Source organism: Lepeophtheirus salmonis, chromosome 1, assembly GCF_016086655.4.
Source record: "Lepeophtheirus salmonis chromosome 1, UVic_Lsal_1.4, whole genome shotgun sequence".
Lineage (NCBI taxonomy): Eukaryota > Metazoa > Arthropoda > Copepoda > Siphonostomatoida > Caligidae > Lepeophtheirus > Lepeophtheirus salmonis.
Genome location: NC_052131.2, coordinates 3951955 through 3977848, shown reverse-complemented (window position 1 = coordinate 3977848; position 25894 = coordinate 3951955). Strand labels below are relative to the sequence as shown.

The 25894-nt window shown below is 29.8% G+C and overlaps 1 protein-coding gene across 1 annotated transcript in view; it reads left to right on the top strand.

Annotated features, from left to right (window-relative positions):
• Positions 1 to 774: 774 nt before the first annotated feature.
• Positions 775 to 25894, top strand: part of Ca-alpha1T (Ca[2+]-channel protein alpha[[1]] subunit T) — a 490322-nt gene continuing 465202 nt past the window's right edge. The window contains exon 1 of the mRNA XM_071887138.1: positions 775 to 994. The gene's annotated coding sequence lies outside the window, so the exon portion shown is untranslated. The remainder of the gene's footprint in view (positions 995 to 25894) is intronic.

The window sequence follows — 25894 nt, the reverse complement described above, 5'->3', positions numbered from 1 at the left end:
TTTTGTCAACCTCTCAGACTACATATCTCATGGTGTTGAATTCAGCTTGGACTTCCTACCATGTCGAGGAAGATTCTTAGCATGGCTAGTTCTTTTAAATTTGGTGATAATACTTTGTGAGGAGGATTTGGAATGGAAAACTTGATGGACCTTGATTACGGCAATTTACTACAAGCTGGCGGATGTCCTCATTGCCAAATCACATTTTTAAACCTCAGAATATAGTTCTAGGAAATTATTGATCTCTCAAATACTTTAAAGAAGTCTCTTAATCTTTACCATCTTTTACCATGATATAAAAACCTCATAATATTTTTGTTATTTTTCACGTTTTTAGAAGTGTGTATTAAAAAATATTTTATATAAGAAGCTGATATTTTTAGTCAATAAAGAGTCATTATTATCAAAAATATTACTCAAACGAAAATTAAAAACAATTGTTAAATATTTTTCGAGATAGATATGTCAAATATTGAGAGGGTACGAATACTTTTGGGCTCAACAGTAAGTATTTTTAGATATGATATTGTGTTAAAGCCGTAACTACTACATACCTACATAAATTATCAAGGTAAGAACATAGTGAAGGTGGTTCTTCTCCTCTCTTCTCTTTCACTACCACTCTCTTAGAAGAAGAAACTCTCTACCTTCTTCCCACCCTCTCTCCCTCTCCTTCCCTAACTCCTTTTCCTCCTCTTACCACTCAACAAGAAAAGAAGGGGGAGCGCTGGAAGTTTGCATACATTTTCCAAGTAGTGATTCTGATAACCCACCAGTTGCAATTTGGAGGGTAAATTTATCACTCTACTTCTTTTTATTTCTTCTTCTTCCATTGATTGCTTCTTGGTTTGCATAATATAGTCGTAACCGTAAATATTAGCTATAGTTTGACATATTTTGAAGTGTTGAAAAAAGTGTTTATTTTTTCTTTTTGGTTAGAAAAAGATTATAGTGCAATTTTTATCGGAATGGTCAGTATATGAAAATATCAAAGGTAAGTTTACCCCAGAGGCATATTTGAGCTTTTTTTTTGTGCGCAAAAAACAACAACAACAAAAATCCTAATTATGTATATAAAAAATTTATGCTCACATTCCATTCATTGTTAGAAAGTAGTAAGAATATAAATTACTTATATTTTAAATATAGAGGCTTAACATTGTTTTTGCATTTTGTAAATTGACTTACCCATAAACTTTGCTAAATATCTATTTATATTCGTTTTTTTATATATGAAAATAATATTTAAAACTTTTCCGTCATAAAAATATCAAGAACATATCCTCTGTTACATTCACTTCAAGATAGAGCACAAATATTTGCCTGGGTCCTTAAATCTCCGTACATAAAGAAACATATTATGGCAATTGAAAAAAAGTAGTCAAGTCCACCTTCTTTTTCTGCTAGGCCAACAGAGTTTTGTAACCTTACGTTTATTTCCTTTCAAATTTTAACGGAAATATTTTCTTAGAATATTTAAACCCTCCAATACTAACAGTCACATTATGACCAATGTTAGAGGAATTTCTCTCTTATATTATACATTTCAGATCAATGTCAATAACACTCCTAGTATTTTCAATTTAGTATCTCGTCTAATTTTAATATAAATGTTTTATAATAGTAAAATGAATAATTAAAAGCATTAATATACAATGGCTTCGAATTAAATATTTTTTTTATGTTTATCTGATAAAATAAATACAAAGTATTTATTTTAGAGTCTTTAATTTCTTGAACAAAATGATAAGGCCATGAATAATTTGTGAATATTTGAATTGTGAAAAATGCATTTGATTTACAAGTCCTCTATCACAAAGAGCCCAAACAGGAAATATATGTTAGATCTAAGATTATTCCAGGAAAAGTCATGAAAAACTAATTCAGTCAATGACAGTCCTAGCTGTCATAACACCCTTTTTTCAGAAAAAGAAAGAAGACTCGAAGTAACCTTATTAATGGAAAAAAAAAATCGACTAAAAAAGTTGTTAAATAGTGTATTTTTAATGTTAGGGCTTAGTATTCGGAGTGTTCAATCTTGAAAAAATATATTTTTGAACATATTAGGGCATACAACAAGCGAATAATCTACAGGTTTAAAGAAAGTTATTAAAAGATTGCAACATTGAATATATGAACTTACTATCCGGAGGAAACGATTTAGATCAAAATTGAATATAATTTGTTATTGGTGACTTAATGATATTTTATCGTAGGCTTATAAATTAATTTAGAAAGAGTATTCTAATTGTTTTCTTTCTTATAAAAAAAACAAAACATGGAAGCGACACTTTTTTCTGTTTGAAAATAATGTTGACTTGATGTAAAATTCAGTAATACAAAAACAAGAGGAAAGGAATGCAAGTAATTATTGTTTTTGGGCTCATGTAGCCCCTCCACGTGTACTTAAGGCGTTTGCAAGGGATAGTTGAAGTAACTGTAGCATCCCCTTCCCACCAACTCAAGTTTTTTTAAATCTTTATAAAACAAAAATTATCACTTAGTGAAAAAAAAAAAATTAGCTCCCACTCTCTAAAAAAGTCCTGTGCCCCTAAATGCCCACATTGGTCATATCAGAAACTGCCTCTGAATATAAGTCAATAATTTTTGTTAAAAGAGTACTGGAAAAGTGTATGAATAAGAATACACTTGTATATTAAAAACGGGAGTTTCTGAACAGCCAAGGACTTAACAAAGGGATGTATAAAAATTATTGCTTATCTTCTAGGTAGGATTCAAATTTGTTATAAATATGATGTATACTAGAATTATATAAACGAATAACAAAATGATTTACTCTAAAAAAAATTTAACTCTAACTTAAGAATATCAATAATAATGATAATTATAATTAGTTGTAAATAATTTGAATTAAAATGATTTAAAAAGCAAGTTCCTCTTTGTGCTGAGGAGCAATTTATTCCTAGTGGCTGATGAGTAATTTATTCCTAGTGGCTGATATATAGCCTTGTACTACTAAATATACTTTCATTTTCAAGGGATAGGCCTAAATTTTGTTATCAAGGTCTATTATGATTGCACTTATTATATCTAAAATTCAAAATCAAAAAAGTTATGGGTTAAAAAAGAAATTGGTGAAATTTGCAATTTCGTTTATTTCAAGTGCAAAAAAATGAACTTCCCATGGAATATGGGTTTAGTAAAGAAAATAAGGTTTGTAGACATTTGTCTAGAAATTCGTTTGTATATAAATTTGGCAAAAAAAATTTCTTTCTTTTTTTCCATTTTTCATCAGACGTCAATTTTCTATTTTTTAAGAAGAAATACCACAAGAAAATACTTTGTCCACAAAAGAAATGCCAAAACAATACCTTCATGGAGTATTTTTAATTTCCAAAACATTTCATTACATAATTTTTGTAATATTTTGAAAAATGAACCAGTTATCGAGTGTTATTTTTTTGACAACATTATTCTTCATAACTTTTTTGTTTTTGCATGTACGAAATTTATTTTGGTAGGTTTGTGTTTCTTTTACAAATCCGATAAATGCAATTTACTATTTTTTTTTGAAAAATTAGTACAAAAAAGTTTATTGCAATTTTTTTGGCAAATTTCGATTTTGAATTTTTTGACATAAATATAAGATGAACTTTTCATCTAGACAACTTTTTTGATGCATATATGTTAATATATTTTTATATTCATAATACTACTACTAAGGTTGCAAGATGCAATAATAAAAGTGGTTTTTTTTTTTTGGGGGGGATTTGTGATGATAAGACTTTGTAGATTACTTACCTTAACCGGATTGATATAGTCTGAAGAATCCAAGATAATTAGAATTATCAGGATCTTTTTTACAACAACAAAACATTCGTATTATAAATATTAGTATATTTAGTATTTTCTGAATATTTTTTTAATTTTCTCAATTAGTTTGACCATTTTCAATGTGATTTCCCTCTCCCTCCTTGGCCTAAGCAATGCCTGGTAATCATTTACTAGTATGTATAAAAAACATAAAGGACCTAATGAGAAATTCATTAGAATAAATCCTTATGGAAATTAATTCAGGCAATGCCTTACTACTCAGAAAAAATAGAAAATTTATGAGCCATTAAACAAATGAATTATATATCCCATTATATATATATATATATATATTGCTTCACATTTATCTGGGTACGTGAAAATACTTTTTCCATCAGAATATCCTACTTTTAAGGTATTACATCATATATTTATTATTATATTTTTCATTATGAACTATGCAACTTTTTCTCCTTTGAATATTTAAGCTTGTTATTTCCTGAAGATTGTTTAGCTGTTAGTATAGTAAATTGAGTTACCTAACAATACAAAAAAAAAAAAAAAATCTTGTACCAAAGTAAACTTGATAAAAATTGATCACGTGATTGTTGTTTCCCCAATTTGTTTTTGTTTTAATCTTTGTGTAAAAAATGTCTATGAAAATAAATAAAAACAATCAAATCAACCAAATTGAAAGATTTATTCCATTCAGGCACTCAAAAAGGAAGTGCTCATTTTGTATGTATACTTTTTTGTTAGACTACAAAGGCATTTTAACCTAACAGTTAGGTCCCAGTTAGGACCAGTTGCACAAACTCGACATAAATTCAAGTAGAGCTAAAATGAAGGGAAGCCATAAGTTATCAGTTAAAATTTAACTAAGTTGAGTCGTTACTACAGAGCTAAATTTAATTTAATTTGAGGTTCAATGGTTGCTTCTTTCATAATTTATATGATCCATACCTATTTACTTTCTTATAAAATATTTAAGACATTGCCATAGTTTTTAACTTTTTTTAAAGTGTATTTTTTTCAATGAAATCGCTTCAATTATTATCTACTTTTATTGAATAAAAAAAGAATTCATCTTTATCAATCATAATTAATATCATGTCATGTATGTACATAGATCATCTGCTTTCGCTTATTAATATGAGAATAGATCCTTAGAATATAGTTATCTACTTTTAAAAAAAGAAAACATGCAACTTATTAAATTTTCTCTTGTACTAAAGATTATTTAATTCATTATTCATTTTTATGTTAGGGACTTTAATAGCAAATATTCTAGGCTTTTAAAAAAAATATAATTTTATTTTTTCTTCTTTAAAAAAAAGAAAAGGGATATGGTTCTCTACGATAAGTACATAAACAGTGTTATATTTCTTTTTTCAAATATTTATCCTTCTTTGGACATAAATGAGTATTAGATTGGTTCTTAGAACGATTTTTTCTCCAATTATTCGGTGGGAGGGGTAAACACGGTTTAAAATTTTTGAATAGAAAGTCATAAAAATAAGGTATGAATATATTAAAAAGATACCATTTAGTCTATCTGATCAATTAAAGGAATATTTAAAAAAAAAAAAAAAACTGGTAACAAGGAGTCCTGTCACCACCCTAGGTACTCTTTTGCAGCTGTTATTTAGTAAGCCTTATGGAATTGTCCGCAGTACGTATCCTGTGATTGAAATTCAAGAATGGATGTTAACAAATCAGTTTGAGCATTTTAAGGTTTAGTTTTCCATAATATTTTCTTATCATTTTCCAGTTAAATATTGTATACATATATAAGCTAATATCAACAGTGATTTGAAATAGTTATTGTAGTTATGTTCCAGATACTATTTTACTAGCCTAGATTTAAGGTTAACCAAAATGTCTCAATATCAACTAAGATTAGTCCTCAAGAAGATATAGAACATTTAATCTTGTCTCTGACTTATTTTTCATTTATTTGTTCCCTCAACGTATGTATAATTCAATAATGTAGTTCTTCTCTGTTTCTTTTTTCCTTTTCCAGTTCATCAACCCCTACAATGCTCGTTTCCATAGTGCCTAAGAGGCCTACTATATACGGGATTAACCTCCGTTAGACAGCTCTGGAGGAGGCTTTTTAGCCATAGGGCGATTTATTTGTTAACTCTTAGGAGAGCTTCATCCAAGGTCTAATAAAAAACATTTATTTGAAACAAAAAATAGAAAAACAATCTTTTCGAAGGTTAAATCGTCTAGATCTCACTAGATAGTAGCAGAGTTCAAAAAACTTGTAGGATCTACTTTCAAAATTAGTGAAGACCTTACCAAAGTACTTTAGTAATACATATCTTGCTTTCTGAAAGTGCGATCGGTTTACGGGTGATGGCGTAAGAAATATCCGATTTTCTACTAAAAAAGTTTATTCGTAAAGATGGGATTTTTGTAGAAGGGCTAGGAGAAGGCGGGAACGAGACATATGGGTTTCTGAATTAAGACCCATATTAATATAAACTGCATGTTATATGATTTGGGGGTAGAAATTGAATTACTTCTATAAAGAAGATAATCTGTTATATTTAAAATAGTGTTAGAATAAGGGCAATACTATAAGTATATTTAAATTTATATATATTTATTTGATTAGGAACATTTAAATCAATTTATACAAAAGATTTGTGAGAGTTTCTCTTTCAGAGGGGGATGTTAACACACTCACGAATATTAAATAGTGAATAAAAAAGAAGAAATAGCACACCCATCAACCGTTTTTCCTTTATTCATTGCTTTACATAGTTTGCTCTTTACACAAATCCCTTCTTTACTTATTAGACAGTTTTTTGTGATTGTTTGACTGGATTTGTTTTTTGAGCAGTCGTCAAAGAGAAAAAAAAAACCCCACATTTTATCGTTTTGTTTCCAAGAAAAGGATAATGCAAGTTCGGTGGCTGTAGATTTGAATATGTGTGTATGATTTTGATGCTGTAATAGGCAATCACGCGGGATTTTTATTTCTTCGATTCCTTTCCAGTAATTTTGATGTCTTTTTTTGAAGGCCAATTGTCAAAATGGAGATAAATAATGACAATGGTCGAGTCTGACCGTTATGTAAGCACAGTTTTGATTGTCAAGGGATAACATTAATATAATTTAAAAAAATAAATTATAATAATGGATTTATTTTTACTACACATATTTTTCCTCATTTTTTACCTTGGAGTCCCGCAAAATTAGGGAAATTACCTTATTAAGAACCAGTCAAATGTATATTTAGAAAAAAGTAAGTCGCTAGGGGAAGGATGTTCATGTATACTTTCATTTTTATATAATGTCATTTTAAAAACTAGGTTTTTGTGACTTCATCATTTCTCTCTCTCTCTTTTGAAAAAAAAGAAAAAAAAAAAAAAGAAGTAATGTGCCTATTTCTAACTGGATCTACAATATATGTATGTTCATATATACATATTATATATTAATGGTATACGGCTTTATTATAGTCAATTAAAGAATAAAAGCGAAATAAATTATAATAAAAAAAAGAAAAGACATGAAGCAACACGACTTAATTGAGTGATAATACAAATGTATGTATGAATATATATATAGAGAGAGGGTTGATTCCATACTTTGTTCCAGCCATTCTAAACAAGAGCAACAGAAGGTCAAGTGGTCATTATATGCTGTGTTGTAGATCCTAAGTAGTTTTTTGTAGTTGACAGCCTGAGCAGTTTATTTTATTTTTCCAAGACTTTTATCATTATTTTGTAATTATATGGAAGAGAATACTGAGGTATAAAGTGCAGAGAGTAAAATTCATGATTTGTTGTGTAGTTATAAGTAGTGATGTAAATCCTGTACCTTTTCTAACTGGCCCATTATTTTAAAATTGGTAACTGAAAAATAAGTTTTCTTTTCCTGAGCTGGTGTCATGATTATTCTACTCCTAAGTAGTAAGCTTTCTTAATAAGAAAGAAAGTTTCAGGTTTATTCAAAATCTGATTGTACATTCAGATGTTCTCATAAAAGACGGAGAGTGGGGATTTGTTGCGGAGTTATAACTATTTGGACTCAAAGTAGAATTGAGGAGTGACATCGTAGTAAATGCCAATGGCCTTATTTATTCCTTTGCAACAAATAACCTATGTAATCGATGGTTATATTTTATCTTTGTTTAAAACATTAACTAATCATAAGAGGTTTGTTTGAAAAGTCAATGCAAAGTCCGACAGATAGCAGTACTGGTACATATCTAGGTCATGTTGTGTTAGTAGATACCACACCAACTTTTAAATCAAGGAACGGACTTGACCTTTTTTGACGCAGATTATCCCTTGATAAACCTTTTTTTATAGGGTTTTTTGGTTTCAAAAGTGTAGTGATGTATTCATCTTTCATATACAGTGATAAAACAACGTTTCAAGTCCCGCAAATTCTTCTGGAATAGTTGCAAACCGTCCTTGCAACACATCAAACGATTTCGTTTTTGGTCAAGCGTGAGTACCCATCACCATATCATCATGGATTTTATGAATGATTTCTGGAGTAGATATCTCAACAGGCCGTCCAGAACGTTCAGAGTCACTTGTACCAATAAGGCCACTCTGAAAATTTTGAAACCACTTATGAACTGTTTTAATCGAAAGTGCAGGGTAAAGTAATGTTTAATCAACACACGAATTCATTTTTCGTCCTTATTTAAAATCACTTCACTTTCTTGATTCAATCGCGCCAGTATTGCCATCTCTCAGACTTTTCAAACAACTCTCGTAGTTATACTATAATATTAAGTATATTTTGAAAATGTCATTGTTGAAAGTGAAAAAAATATTCTAATATGTAAATCCCAACATTCAATCTATGAATATGAAAATGTAATTTGCGACAAGAAAAATTTAAAAAAAGAGGCTTTTCATATACAACATAAATGAAGGTTGATGAATACATATAACATATTTTGGTAAAAGTCAAAAGTTAGTCACAAATTGTCATCGCTGAAATAAACTTAGTTTCAATTCATTTAAATATTTTATGACATCAACCACTTAAAAGCTTTAATTCTCTTAAAACTTTTAGGTCAATTAATTATTAATTTACAAAATAAATTTATTTGAAGTTAAAATAATTGAAAAATAAAATCATTATTCATCCCTGAAAAAAACAACCCAGAAATATAAACATCTACAAGAATTATTCTGCAATATAGAAGAAAAAGCTCTATACATAACAAATAAAAGTCATAATATGAGATAATCTGTATGATTAACGTTCCTTAGAAGCGACATCTTCTGGGGTAAAAAGTTCTATTATATCCGAAGAAATCTCCTCAATCATACAAATGGGTTTCATTCTTTTGTTTTATAGCCTTAAGTATAACAGAGTAGGTTTGCCTGGGGCATTAAGAAATTAAAATGATTTAAGAACTCTTCTGCTTAATATATGTAAAACGAAAAATAAAGAAGACATTGTAAGAATGATTCTCGCTGCATATTGGTGCTTGTACATATGTATCTTTGCACCTTTAAAAAAAAGATTGCCTGGCGTTTCCCGGTCTATTAAGGAATTAAAATTAACTCAGAACTTTTCTGGTTTTTTTTAAAGGAGATTTTAATGTTTAGAGAAGAAATGATTATTATCTTTCATATTATTGTCAAAAATCCTTGGTCTTATTTTCTCTACTTTTTTTCTTCTCTGAAACTTTAGTCTCCTTTAAAAAAAGTATGCAAAGCTACATACTAACTGAATGTTGGTATGTGCCATTATAAATGGAAGAATAATTCTTAAAATTTTAAGTTCTTCATTTTTTGTTTTATATGAAATAGTCGTTTGTGTGTCAAAACATTACTATTCGTTTTTAGAAAAATACAATTTGAAAGGGCGACTTGGCATTGAAGCCCAAAAAAACTTTTACCAAAATTGTTTTTGGAGCCTTAAAAACCTATTTGAAAATTTTTAGCAAAATATAGTAATTTGTTTTTCCATGATTTTTCGGACAAACACATAGAGACATTCACATTTAATTTTCTTAAGTAGAATAAAATTGCAACCTGCATTATATTTAATTATGATGATAGGGGTAGATTGAAAACATTTGCATCACTTTTTGCTTTTACCAACATATGCCTACTATTGTTTGAATTTATTCAAAGATTTTAGCAAACAGTATTGGATCTGTTCCGTAACCGGGGGAAATTGCATTTGATAAATACTCTTCCCTGTAAAATACTAAAATTTAACTTTTTTTATTCATAAATGATAAAAGTAGGATTCTTGATGAAATTAAGATAATTGTACATACTTAAGAACACACAGTATTTTTTATTTACAAACATATTTGATGATAAACTTATACATATTTTAAAAGTCAAAGAAGCTGCAGGAAGAAAAAAAAAGATTTCAATTTAGATGAAGGAAAAGGGTTTTTATGCTTAAATATAAAACATTATCAAAAACTCTATTGTCACATATTATACCTATGCCATCTTTTTCGTTTTTAGAGTGTGTTATACATTATGTTATAGATTTGACATGTCACTTGTAAAAAAAAGCTTCATACATCACTCACAAATATGTTATAAATGGTCAAAAATAGTATATTTTTGTAAAAAAATCTTTTGAGGGAAAATTGTCCATACATAAACTATCTGAGAAGAGTAGAAAATCTTATTACTCAATGATTTAGCATTGGTAATTTTTTATATTACAAAAGTAGTGTTAAATAGAAGTTATTAATGAAGTTTGTAATAAACAGGTGTCTCACTTAAAACTATACATTTTTAAATGAATAATATATGTATATGTATGTCAAGGACATATTAAAAAGTTTGTGTTTTTTTTTGGATTTATTTTTATCTAACCAGTATCAAGAAGTATGTTGGAACAGAATATATCTTTTCTCAACCTCTTGCACGTGGGAAATCTGTAGCATAAACTTGAAATCTAGACACTTGAAAGACAAAAGCCTCCCATTCCTTAATTATACATTTAACAAAAGTCTTTATTAGTATTTTTCTGATACAAAATAAATTGATTTGTTTTATTCGTCGCCATTGGCGTCAGAGATGGCGACAAGCCTCTTGCTAAATGATTTGCATGTCCAGCTTCAAGGCTACCCACTCCTCGTCGACGTTCGGATGAGGGATTTTACAGCCCCTCTTCTCGATGTGGAAGGGGATTGACATCCGAACTCTGTGCTAACCACATTTTCTTGTCCTGTCCTAGAAAGCAATGTTGTTAGCTAAGAAGACTGAGTAATTTTAGTTGTGTAAGCGGGCCCATCTTGCTGAAGGCCGTTGGGGAAATTTGCCTGGACCCAGGGGAGCCGGTTGGCCTACTCACGCCAACGTATATGACTGCTATGAACCAGTAATCCTCCGAGAACTAGATCAGGGTCGGCACACAGTCTTTGGAGGCAACAACGCCTAGAGCCATGCGAGCCCTCCTTCCTCTCTGTGGTCTAGCCTCTAATTAACAGTGTAGATGTTCAAGAGGATACTTAAACAAACTCTTAAGCAATGTGTGGAGGAAAAGTGTTTTGAAATGTATTGTTTTAGACAAAACTAGTATGTAATCAATGTGTTGTACACACATTTATTTATACCCTTTGAAAATTTATGTATATTACATTAGTTTAAAAAACGAATTGACAAATTATCATATTTTTTAAGTTATATTATGTAAGATATTCCCAAGGTTAATAGAAATACAAGGTTTGACCATAACGTGTGCACAGCTGATGTTGAACTTCCACCACGCTTTTAAAAGTAGACGTCATAGTCTATGAATGAGTAGTTCCATGTTTTCTCAAACTCTGTTTTTCTTTCCCAACACATACATCTTGCCAAGCAGTCGGTACAGTACATCACATTGAAAATTCTAGCAAGCCGGACTACATGATGGTCTAACCTTGTACTTTTATTAACCTTGAGATACTCCAATTTGTATAAATGTTTTTTATCTTACAATTAATTTCAAATCCCTTGTTAATTTTACTTTGAATAAAAAAGAGGATTTACTTATTAAATATATAAATTATATGAGGTTCAGTTGTGATTTTAGTTGGTTTTTAGTTTGTAGAGAATTAAAAAAAAAACTTGAAATTAAATTATTGCTAATATCGAGTTTTTTGTTTATTTTTAAATATCAATATTTAAATAAGAATTTTTTTTAGGATTTGATTAAAATATATTATATTTATATTGGGATCACAAATATCAAATTTGTTACTTTGGCATAAATTTAATATATAATACAGTACTTTTTGGCCTTGAGAGAATGTAAATTAAAAGTCCAAAACCAGAACCAATAAAATGGTAAAGCTAGATCCATACTAACAAAGCTTCCGGCGCCGTGTGGCCCAGGCTATCAAGAAAGGGAGATCTCATAATAAATAATTGAATGCCATTAAATGTAGGTTTTAAATAGTAACAAAAATATGTTTCTACCACGTCTAGTTCGTTCGTTATAAGCCTTTAAAGATTTTACCAATTTATCTGGACCATCCTGTATGTACAATTTATTGTGTATGTGTTGTGACAGTCCTTATTTATTTGGTGCAGTCCAGTTTTAATACCAATTCTATCAATCCTTGAGACCTTTAAATAAGGCTGTTCTTTTTTGGTACTTGAACTGATAAAAAAAATAAAGAATTTTTGAAGGACGTCAAAGAGGAGAGAACTGTATAAGTTTGAAGACTTAACCTGGACAGGACCGAGACTGAACTGGACTGGCCTAAATAAGGACTGATACAACACTTTGCACGGCGGGGTGGGGGCCCATGGTCACCCAACTATGCATGTCAATAAAAGACATGCATGCAAATGAGAACGGTTGGTCATCCAATATATAGTAGCAAATTGCTACTTTTAAAATACGAAATATGAAATCTTGTCTACTTTTGGTGTAATACTATATTGAAAAATTGAAGTTTCTTCTGTTTACATTATTTCTCCCTCCAAAATAATATAACTGCAGCTGATAAAAACGAGGGGTTTATTTCATAATATACCATGAATGTCACATCCTTCTTTTTTTCTCGTTCTATTTGAAATGCCAATATCTACCTACGGCATAATTAGTTTTGCAATTTTTTTTTAAATTAACAAATGTGAAATAACTGAAACAAAACAAAAAAAAAACAAAAAAAAACAACTGTATGACTATGATTCTGTTAATTTCACACCAAATTACATTTCAAAAATATACGATTTTTATTAGTTTAAATTTTTTTTTTTTTTTCCAGGAAACATGATTTTCATTAAAAAATGTATGACAAATATTGCAAGAAAAAAATATCCATCACAAATCACATTTTTACACAAAAATGGGAAAGTAGACTTCCCCTGTGGTTTTTTTTGTTGTTGTTGAAGGTGAGACATTGTCTGGATGTTCAGTTGTGATGTAGCAGCTGTTCGCCTTTTCCACAGTGGCTTCAAGGGTGAAATTTTTTTTATCAGAAAAGAGGACAAATTTGCCCGATTTTTTGTTGGCCTCCATAAAATATAGAATCTTCTTTGCTCATTCTAACCACTCCAGCTTGTTCGTTTCAGAGAATAGATGTTTTGTTGTTCTCCTCCGTGATTTTGCACCTATGTCATACTGCATCAATAAAAAGTAATAATATATGTAGCACAAAATAAGATCAACCCTATAATAAATACTGAAACTTGCCGACAAAATCGTTATATAGATTAAAAGGTTGAATATTAAATGAAATAGGTGTTTTGTTCCTTATGGCTTATATTTGCAAACAAAAACATTGAAAGAGTAAAGTTTTACAAAGCTAATTCATTCTGAAATTAAACTAGTTTATTATGATATTAGTGAAAAAAATGCATTGTAGAAGACGTTTTAAATTTAGGACTTTTTAAAGTACCAATGAAAAGGATAAGACTGATTTTAAGTCCCATTTTAAGGACTGATACAATCTTATTATTGGTATATGTGTCAATTTTAGAAAGAAAATGGAAAAAATGACCCAAGATATTTGTTACTATTGTATCTGTATAAAGTTACTTAAAGAGAAATTGAATTTATTTATTTATTTCAATGTATTTCTATTGAATAATAACAATGATGTTTTTATGCTTATATGAATAACGTATATTAAAAGGTATATATAATAATAAAACTCCTGTATTAAGAAGAAAATGCTTTAATATAAATATATAAAGGATGGCAGTTGAAAGCATTTTTGGTATGTAGAATAATTGAAAAAAAAAAAAAAATAACATGGTAATACAAACAATTTGTAATTTTTTTTTTTTTTAAACAAGAACAGCTTAGCTGTCATGACGATTTTGCGAAGAAGCTGCAATGAAACTCAAGTCCCAGTCTGTATCTAATTAAGACATAGCCAGAAATTACTTCCATGCCTATCCTCAATTTTACTTTGAGTCCTACAAGGAGTTACATTTATACTTCCTCAGCCTTACTCTCTCTAGCTTATGTACAAGTTGAGACAATGACACTTGAGCATGATTCACGAATTGCCATTCGCACACTCCAAGCAGTGGGGCGTCTCCAGTACCTCAGTATATACCGTTAGCAAGTCCGAAACGTCGGCAAAGAAGAATGGCTCTCTTAAAAAGCCAAACTGTCTCCGGTAGAACAACAGCCCAGGGCAATCCCCTCAAGTCCATGAAGGCCAATGCAAGATCTCAGGGGTTCACACCAGACTATCCAGATATCTATGAGATAGCCTAAATGCCAACCTCCTCGACTGGGTGTAGATCGAGAGGAATGCCTGCAGTAATCCTCCAAACACCGAGGACCTCAAAGCCACTGTAAGCCAACACTAGGACTCCATCATTGCCGCTAAGGGCACCTACATTGATGATTAAAAGAGATCAGAAACATATCTATTTATAGTATTAATTTTGTTGAAATCTTATTGTTAATTGATAAATTATATATTGATGAAGTTTAAAATTCAAAGTACTCAGATTTTATTAGAACATTTGATATACATATATAAACATGAATATTCACATGACATAGAAACTAAGTTTTCACTAAATGTATACACTGATGACTCAAAAATTCGAATAATCTACGAGGTCGTCTAGCCCCAGTTCTTAAAGTATGTACTTTGCGCCATTCGAAAGAGCTAACAAAAAGCTACAATTTGATGTATTTTTTTTTTTTGGGGGGGGTAATCCAAAATTTACGAGGAATAAGCAGAACGGCAGAGGGTAAGCGATCTCCTCTGTGCACAAGTCGATATCTAACAAGAAGATCTTCGCATCGGACACTGTTCTGAATAAGAAAAATAATCGTTTCAATACTGAATCAAGTGCTCAGGTCTAGATAACCTTCAGGGCCAAACATCCAGCTCAAGTAATATTCTTTGGCGTCGTGGCGTCCGCCAGGAGCAAGATGCCTCCCTACTTCTTCAAGACCATCGAGAACGTCAACATAGACGTCTACTACAAAGTTAGAGGTACCATGTCTTACCATAGTTGAAGAGCATATTATCCAGGGTCATCTATGTGTTTTACTCAAGACAGCGCCCCGGCACACACGTCCAAGAAGCAGGGAGAACATAGGCAGACTTCTGGACTTCGTCCTTACTCGACGTGAACCCCCTGGAAGTCGCTGTTTGGTGAGCCTGGGAGGTCAAGACAAATAAAACTTCTCACCCGAATGTCTATAACCTGAAGACCATGATCACGAAGAAGTTGAACAACTTGTCCTCGACTTATATATAATATCAGAATACATTTCAAATCTATAGTTATTCCCAAAAAAAAAAAATTTTTGAAAAAATTTAAAAAATTAAATGAAATTTCAAATATTCAATTTTCTTGTAAAAAGTAAAAATTGTTTAATTGCAGGTGGGGTGGGTTTACAACTCCTCTAGCCCACCCCTTGCAGACGCTTCTGGTATAGAAAGTGTTTTTTATAAATCTTGTGGGACTAATATTTTTCCAAGTCTCATTTTCTTTAAATTAACGAATAAAATTATAACAATACAAAAAATAATCTTCATATTAAACTTTTTAAATGGTTTGTATCATATTGGAGATAAAATATTTTTATCCAAAAATGTAGATTAATATTTTTTTGTCAAGTAATTTGCTTTTCAACTTATGCATTTATTGTATTTTTTTTACTTTAGTATAGCAAAAGGTATAATAATGTTCAAATCAAAAAATTAAAGCTTATTTTATCATTTAGTTTATCATTTAGATACATCATCACGAATCTTATTTTGTCTCAATGTGGGCTCATTAAATTAATTCTTTCTTTTAATAATGTTTTGTTTTATTCATAATATCTATGGGAATGTTTAAATAATGGCTGCTCTGTTTGAAACACATATATAGTGTGTGTAAATTTTAGTAAATGTACGGAGAAATAATTCACTGAAGGGATCCTGGGGTGAACATTTTATTAAAAAAGTAAATTTATTCTGTGATACAATATATTTTTGTTGCAAAACATTGAAGATTTGGGGATATTTTAACAACACAGATTACATAGCGGAACAATTAAGGGGGAGGGATAATTTCCACAAACGAATTAAAGATCTTTGAGCGCAGAATCCAAAACGGATCTTAGTTTTTCTTTCAGTCATCTGAATTGTGAAACATCTGGAATTATAGTAACTCCAGAATGTTATCGTTCAGAGGCATGTTTTACCCTTAAAACAATCCCCAAGTTAAAAGTAAAAATAATAAAACATATTTAAAAGGGTTTTTTCCGATAAAAAATTATTTCTATTGATTTCTATCCTCTTCTGAACTCGATATAATTCCATTTTCATATTGAAAAATGATGAAAACGACACTCTTCTTTAGACCATTATAATTTATTGATAATACATAGTAATGTGGAATATCATAGCGGATATTATAAAAAAATGTTTAATAAATAATTCAAAACAAGATACAACGCTAACTTAAGAAAAAATGCATCTCCAAAGATTTTTATTCCATTTTTTATTTTTTAAGTGATCCCATTTTTTACGGGGAGTGTATTAGCAAATTGTTAAACATTATTATCAATTTTGTCCAAATTTTATGCCAATTTCATGACGTCATACCCTGTAAAAGGAAGATCGAGGCAATCGAAGGAGATACTTCTAATCTAATCCTCCATCTCAAAGGATGTTTGAATTTGAGATCCAAATTCTAGGAAGGACGATGGGAGGAAAATTCATCCGAGAACAACTACCGACCCTCATAAGAAAGTAGAATTGACTCCTCCCTTGGAAATGAGATACTAGGATCGTAACAATAAAGTGATCCATTCACAATGAGTACATAATTTTAATATTTCCAAATGGGATTACTTAAAAAAATGCAAAATTGAACAAAAGCCCATGGAGATATTTATTTTTTATTAAATTGTAAATTGAATATTTTTCTATAATATCAACTATAATATTCCTCATCACTATTATAAATAAGTTATATGGGTTTAAAGAAAAATGTCATTTTTCCGCCTAAAAATGGAAATATATGGATTTCAAAACAAGATACAGAATCAATAAAAACACTTTTTAATCACAAAATACTATAAATAAGTTTTATTAATCCTACTTTTAATTTGGAGATTGTTTTAAGGATAAAACATGAATTTTAACGACAATATTCTGGAATTACTATAATCCCAGAAGCATCAGAATTCATATTACTGAGCGAAAAACTGAGATCAATTTTGGATTCTGTGCTTAAAGATATGTTTTTTTTTTTTTGGCTTGAATTTATTTGTACAATCTGAGTGTTTCCCTGTGTTATATAAAAGTTATTGTGTCTAATTTTTCCAGGAAAAATAATCAAACTACAGAAACTTCCATTTTAAGTTAACTATTTATTAGTATTTTCATCAAGAGACTTGTTTCTTTTCGCGCAATCGACTACTTGGTACCATCTAAATAAATAAAAATCATAGAACCTTTGACAGATTAAGTAAGATTTATTGTTCTATTTTTTTACTATGTTTACAGTTCTATATATATAGAGTGCTCCTATTACAAACATGACAAGAGATTGGACTTCCTTTCTAAGTAAACACACTTTCTTAATATCTAGGATAACTTTTCATTTAAGAACCATATGAAAAATCAAGCCTTTTAAGACATTCCAAATGACCTAATTATTCATATTTTAAAATATACATAATTAGATATATATGTCATTCCTCTTTTCCACATTCAATTTTAAATTCATCGTGTAATTGAAACTCATTGGCTATTATTATGTTCTCAAACTCCAAAGAATCGTGAAAAAAGTATCGCTATTTTTAAACATTTGTAAAATATTTAGGTTAAATATATGTAGCTACATAAATATGTTTTATAAATATATTATTGTATCTGTTGATTCTACATTCTTTTTTTGAAGCATGACTTATTATGTATAGTGCCTATGTTGGGCAGAAGAGAGTACCAATTTCAATTGCATAATATAAAATATATTCTTGTCTGTTATAGCTGAATAATGTTTGTTAGATTACAGCGGCTTTTTAAAAAAAAGTGGATTGTTAATTGTACTTACTAAACAAATGATTATTCACTAATTCGAAAAAATCTTTTTATTAATTCGAAAATTACTGTTGTTTTATATTTCATTACTGATCGCATACTTCATATGTTTCAAACATACTAAATTTAGATACTATAAGTATAAATACTATTTGGTAGCCCAATATTAGTAAGCAGTGCAAATTTATTTGACAGTTAAATATTATCTTCTACCGGGTCTTGCGAAATGGATGTACCACTAATATAGATAAATATTAGCGAGGTATTTGTGACTGTAATTCGTAAATTTCCGATGTTTCACGCGACAGCTGACTTTTTAAGCTTTGGAATGAGCTATTGCAATCGCTTCTATCATTTATGTGCCCCCTCTCGTACTTTTCATGGACTTTTTAAACGACTCTGGTACAATAGGTTAAATAAAATCAGTCAAGACAAACTGTATAAATTAAAAGAGCTTGGGCATGAATGGGTACATTTTTTTAAATTCAATTCTATCTCTGATTTCATAACTATTTTACTAATAAATAAATACAAAGACACCAGTAGTTTGTCAAAAAAAAAAAAAAGGAGTGCATATTCTATGTAGAGTTATAAAGTTCTGGGAATAGTCGACTAAAAACTCTGCTAAACTGGGGATTTTCAATGTTGAAGGCTAAATATATACATACTTATACTTTTGATACTTATCGTAGGCTGACGGTTGCTCTCAGTCTTAAATACGAACAAAATATTTCGACTTTGTTAAAATTGACATTTTTTTAACATTGAGAAAAGTTTTCCATCCCAAATCAAGGAATTATTCATTTGGAAGAAATTTTACAGGACTAATTTTCTACAAATAAGGTCATTTGATCGCATTTAAGCCTAGAGGCAAATTTTTAAATAAATAAAACACTATGGACTCCCCTGTGTCGTTACACTGAATGTATTTTGGCAGAGCCATTTGAAGGAAATTAATTATGTTAAGAAAATTAATTTTTTAAAGAATTATGACTATAAAATATATTTGTGATGGGATAAAGAGGTGTTAGGGAGTCGTCAATGTTCTGAGATGCACAATATTTAATTATATTAGAGTTATGACCAGTAAAATTTCTATAATATTATTCTTTAATTAAATACAGAACATTATAAATTTAAGGGCGTCTTGAGGACTTATACTAATATAATATCTATATATTTTTTTAGATGCTTCATTTGAGGAATTTTTGGAAAAAAAAACCAAAAATCATAATTTTTTGGAAAATAATTTGTAATATCCATTGCCATTTACAAAATATTATATTTTAAGAAAAAATATTTCCAAATTCTTTAGCTATTCACAAAAAAAATAAAAAATCCATAGTGGGTCACAAAAAATTAATTAAAAAAAATTCAAATATAAAATTTTAGGAAAAAATTCACAGCTATTTATAAACAGCTAAATTAAAAAAAATATATTAAAATATTAAATTTTTTGGAGATTTTTTTGAAGAAAACTTTCAAAAATCCATAGCTATTCACGAAAAATAAAATGTTTTGCTCTGCTGCATAATTCGCCCGCATGATTTTTTTTAGAAAATAAATCTTAAAAAAAACAAAAAATTACCCCTGTTTTATTTTTTATCAATCTTAATGAAAAATCAAATTGTTTTATTTATCATTTGCTGCTCATTGGCTGTGATACGCAGGTAAACTGAAAAATAGGCAAAAAGGTTACATTTTATTTAAATATTTTTACTGTTCTTTAAGACACGTTAAAATGATATATCATAAATATTAATAAAAAACTTTTCAAAGAAGTTTTACTTAACTAAGTTTTTTAATTTTACTAATAAGTTGTAATGTGTAGTATACGAATGATATTAAAACAAAATCAAAAGTATGTAAAATTTCAAAACTTTAAGGCCGTTGAGCTACCTCTAAATATTCATAGAAAATGTTCAAACTGTGTAAATCATATTTTTTTTTTACCAAAAGGAACGCATTTGAACCCTCAATTATTTATTTTTCACAAAAAGTGATATAATTTGCACTTTACTACCCTTTTAAAAATCCTCAAAATTATCTGAGCAAAATTTCTTTTTTTTTAGAAACTTCCAGAAATTGACTGGAAACTTTCCGTCCCTTTGCAGCTCTAGTTCCCTGTAAAAAGTATTTCTTGACTAAATGTACAAACAGGTCGTATATTACCAACAACTTATTTTGAAGCATTCAGACATTTTTAAATGTATATTGTGTAACAATGTACTTTATGTAGCATATTATCCACCTTTCCTAGTTTATATTAATTTAATATGCCGAGAAAGTTTATTATTTTATATCTCTACATTTTCTTTACTTCTTTTTTTTTCCAACTTTATCAGATTTACAGCTAGGTACAAGTCTTTACTTACATGTAACATGAATGTAAATATATATCTATGTATGTTTTAGGCTGGGGAAAAAGTAATTTCCTATTTCCCAAACATTTTTTTATACTAAGTATATCTTGTTCATCATTGGACACATTAGGAAGTGGTTCATATTCAAATTGGGGCGGTTTCTACGTCATTGATACAAGCATGTACCGTAGGTACATGCTTGTATCATACGATAAAGCGTTGTAAAAGAGTGAGTTTATAATACAAACACTTTTTCGACAGTATTACACATGGTCAGTTCAGTTGTGAATTATCGTGTGTCGAGTATGGAGGTCGAAAAAGAAGAAATTTGCCATATTTTATATTTTTACTACTTCAAAGGGAAAAACACATCTCTTTCAGTACGTGTTGCACACAAGTGGTTAGAACGATTTTTTCCCTGTCAAATTATGCTCTCTGCCGTAAAAACACGACAGTTTGAAGCTAGAGATCGAACAGAAGCGGTCAGCATAGGTGAATAAAGGGCACCAAGACAACGCCAGGACGCACACATCAAAGATGTGTGCGATAATCTCTGAGAGCTGGAATGGGAGATCTTATACATCTAATCTACAGTCCATACCTGGAAACCAAGTGACTTGCACCTCTTCTTCTCTATAGCCAACGCTGTGGGGGTACAAATTTGGCTTCAATAGATGTTTTTGACAATTGGTTGTTCGAGGTTTTAGCCAATACGGATAGACCTTATACAAAAAGGACAATTTGAAGTTGGATTCTCGTTGACAACAAGTTACTAAACAGAATGGAGTACGCTTGGATTAAATCGGATGATTAAAACACATTTTTTATAACGAATTGGAATAAGGGGAAAAATACGAAATTAGTTTTTTCCCAACCTATTATTAAGAAAAAAAGTTTGCTTCATCAGACATAAAAAAAAGTTATGTTTAATTAAATTAAATGAATCGACAATGTATAAGCTGAATTTGCTCTAGATTCGGATGCTTACATAATTAATGGGTTTAACCTCCAATGTATATTAAAGTTAATAAGCGAAAAAAGGAGGGGGGACAGATGTATTAGTCAATTGGCACAAACTACGTGGATTTGGAAAAAAGGAAGTAATTTTGTTATACTAATTCATGGTCTATCAACAAATAGACAGAAAATGCTTTCAAACATCCTAAATAACTTTTTTTTGGCAAGAAGTTATGCACCCATAAAATCAAAAGCATTATTATTTATAAGGACTATGAACTCTTTGCTATTTGTTTGGCCAAATAGAGCTAATTTTTTCTACAAGTAGAATGGACTCAATTATATATATTTTTATTTTCGAAGAAAAAACATTGTTTGAGTATGTTAGTTTTTAACTGCAACATGTTTCTATAATTTTAATCATAATTTTTGTATTGATATATTTTTTTCTACATTTTTCTGTCTTTTATATTACTATGTTATGTACAAAGTTACAATTTGTACACGTCTTATAGTGCCATATTCAATTATATCACTTGTCATTCTGATGCTGTCTTTTATTTTATAAATATTAATTATTTATAAAACTGTTCTTATAATATGTCAGCCACACACAGTAGCTTCTACTCCAATTCTTGAGACACATGTTTGGTATAAAATGGAAACAACGTGGTGAATAATATACAATTAATCTTGACACCCTATCTGACTATAACAGTATAAGGGAGCATTTTAGAGTATTGCAGTCCTGGTAGTCGATTATATTGTAATATATATAATGAACTCTGCTAAAAAAGGTAGTGGTTACATGAATATTCAAGAAGCTGGATCATTTTCGGTTCAGACCATCAATATGAATGGGAAGAACAATGAACATTGCTTCAGAATTCAGAAAAAAAATTGACTCCTCTCAAGAGCATAGTATTTGAAAGTCGATGCGATGAGAATAGCTCTGACTTCTTCGACTTCGAAATGCTCCTCGGCGTCAAACTTCTCTGCAAACATGCTTTTACAACTCGATATATTTTGACAGTTCATCGAAAATCATCTCAGGTTTACTTATCATTAATGTACAACGCAATTCAAAATATTAACCTTACTTGGCAATCTTTTTTTTCAAAGTTATTCTTGAAATTATTTAGTAGAATGAAGGGTAAACATGGCTCCTGTCGTGTTAGTCTACGTTTTTCAAAATTTTTATTTTCCAACATAGTCTCCATGTAACTTCGCACACTCCTTCCATTTCTTTAATCAATCCAAATAGTACTCGGCGTTTTTCTTTGCAAAGTAATTGTTCACAAGACACTTTTTGTTTCCTGCTAAATTACTCCGATTCGGATCGACTTCAAATTTTAACACAACAACCCTTTTTATGTCTGCTACTGGTTGAATCTATTTAAAGGTTATGCTTTTGGTTAACGAATATTTAATGACAGCTCGACACTTAATTTTGTTCATTTTCATTAAAATACTCACATTAACTCACTCAATTGACTTGGACATAACAACTTTTGTGTCAAAAATTACGGAAACTTTGCCAAATAACTGTCAACAGATGCTAAATAGGTATGATTAGCTTGTATTTACGAGTGCTGCCATTTTCACGTTGAGTTGGGAAATTTTTCAAACTACCCCCACGTAATTCCACGCAAAAACGACCTCAGAAGTAAACCACGTGTTTCAAAATTCACAGACTTAGAATGTAGATGCTACTTAGGTTTAATCAAGATAAATTTGTTAAATAGTTCCAGATATATAGGCGTTTAAAATTAGCAGAAATAATTATATTTTTTTACAAAAAATGCGCCCAATTTTTATACCATTTCGATATATGATGCCTCAAAAAATAGCTTGCAGTAATTTCTAACAGAAATTTTCTATGTCAATTTGAAGTATATGGTGGAGCAGAGTAGAAAATAAAATTACATTTTATCAACTCCACATGCTCAGCTACACTATGGTAAAAATAGCAGCTAAATAATTGTACCTGAAGGACACTTATTTAAATTAAAATATTTGTCAAGTTCGGAGATATGGCGTAATTTTTTTTGAAACTTTGGAAGGTTTTGGCGTTAATTTTGTTAATTTGATGATTACATAAGAAAGGTATATAACTAAATCTTATTTCATCATAATATCAACATCTTTTTCAGTATATCGGAATACACATCATGAGTCAATTTTTCGTAAGTAAGAGGATTTGTATTCTCTTGAAATATGTGAAGGCCTTTCGAAAAATAATAAATACAAAGTTCTCAAAAGTAGGAAATTAACCATGGCTCAGTTAAGACTTTTTAGAAATCTCTTTAAGTAAATCATTCATGATTACGTATCAATCTTCCATATAGGCGTGAGTCAGCTCTTGTTTAATAAAGGGACCGATTACAAGGGTAGAAATTCTTTGACATTGTGATCTAAATAAAGATAAAATCCTATCAAAACTCATTTAGATACTCTTTCCAAAGAAACAGGAAAACCGAGACAAGGAGACGAACAGATCGACTCCTCTTGTTAAACGAACGTATCCCATGAATACATGCCATGTATTTCCAAATAAAAAGTATTTTGATCGAATAATCAATTAAATCGCTAAACGAACGTATCCCATGAATACATGCGATGTATTTCCAAATAACAAAGTATTTTGATCGAATAATAAATTAAGTCACTACCCAAAGTTTGATAAAATCAAACATTTTCCGTAGAAATATCAAAGAAGATTTATGATATCAACCTATTTTTATCCTTGAAAACTCTATGTATCTGTACAGGCATTATGACACTTTTAAAATGGTACTAAACTAAATTGATGTTAAAGTAGAAAAATTAGCTGAAGGACAACCCTCGCGACAACTTTTTTTACAAACGTTGGATCACTTTCCAAATGACCTAATGCAATAATTGAATAGAAAAGCTTCAATTGGGTTGAAAAAATTTCTAGGAAGGAATTTATTTATTGCGTTCAAAATATGATGTAAAATGATAAAAAAGGCTTATCAGAAGTCAATTACAATTATTGCATCTAAGCTCCTTTTATTTTGTTCAATCTCTATTACATTTCTATTGGATATTTCTTAATATTACAGAAATCATCCTCCCTCCAGGAATCTTTTCTGTTTGAGACCAAGCTTATAATTTTAAATTAGCTTAATCTTAGTTACAAAAATATGAGAAAGGATTCTATAGCTTTGATTAAGACCAATAATTTGACTCCAGTTATTGACATCTTTAGTCTAACCTTTCTTGGGATTAAGGCTATCCTGCCTTTCGTTAATGACTTTTAAAAATGTCCATAGCTGTCCACATACTTTGCTATCTCAACCAGGTAAGGAACAACACCATCAATGCACCGAGTGAAACATGTCCCATCAATACCATTAGACCTATAGCTTCCCCATCTTTAAGTTAAAATTAACTCTCTCACCCCCAAAAGTCGTTTGGAAGTGCAAATGAAAAATATTAAATACCTTCCGATACTCTGGAATAACATGGCATTCGTTGATAATTTTCTTGATGACAGATGTAGAAAATTTTGTATAGAAAGAACGTTTTTTAATCTTTTATATATTTTCAGTATCGATTTTTGCTTTTTCTGAGAATGGATATATGTTTGCAGTATACGTACAAATAGGAAACATTCTCACAGCATTTCCTCAATACTTTTTTGAAATCATATCTCTCTCTTTTTTTCTTTAATAAAATACTCGAAGGTAGTAGATTTAACCGTAAGAAACATAAGGTAAATAAGTTTTTCATATATATAATGAAGGGTTAAACTTATTAATAAAACGTATTTGAAATTTGTTGACAAAATTTTTGTCTTCTTATACCCATTTGGGGTACTAAAAGCGTTTTTAGGTATAAAAATTGAAAAACAATTTCAATATGCTTTTGATCTGAATCAAGACCAGGATGGTAAAATGCGTTTTTAGTTTTGGATAAGATAGATGAAGAGGCAAAGGCCAAATCGATTCGGGAAGTCTTCTAGCCAATTTTTCAGGACACAATGTCTTCCGGGCTCAAAATTCTGATTTAAGCAATTCAAACTCAGTTCTGTTATATACTTAGATACATTCTTTTGATTGTGGTACCGAGGATTCGTATTAAATAAGTCAACATTTACATCTTTTATGATTAATATAGAATAAAAGCTATTATCGTAAACGTTAATAATAGATTGAAAGAAGGCGGGATATTTTACATTGGGCCCATATGCGTTAATTACATTATTGTTGGAATAAAAATTTTATGCCAATAACCAATCCTTGATAATTCTTTAACACATTTAGGTTCTTCGATTGATTCCGAAATTAGAGACAGTATTCTCCTATCCAAACCA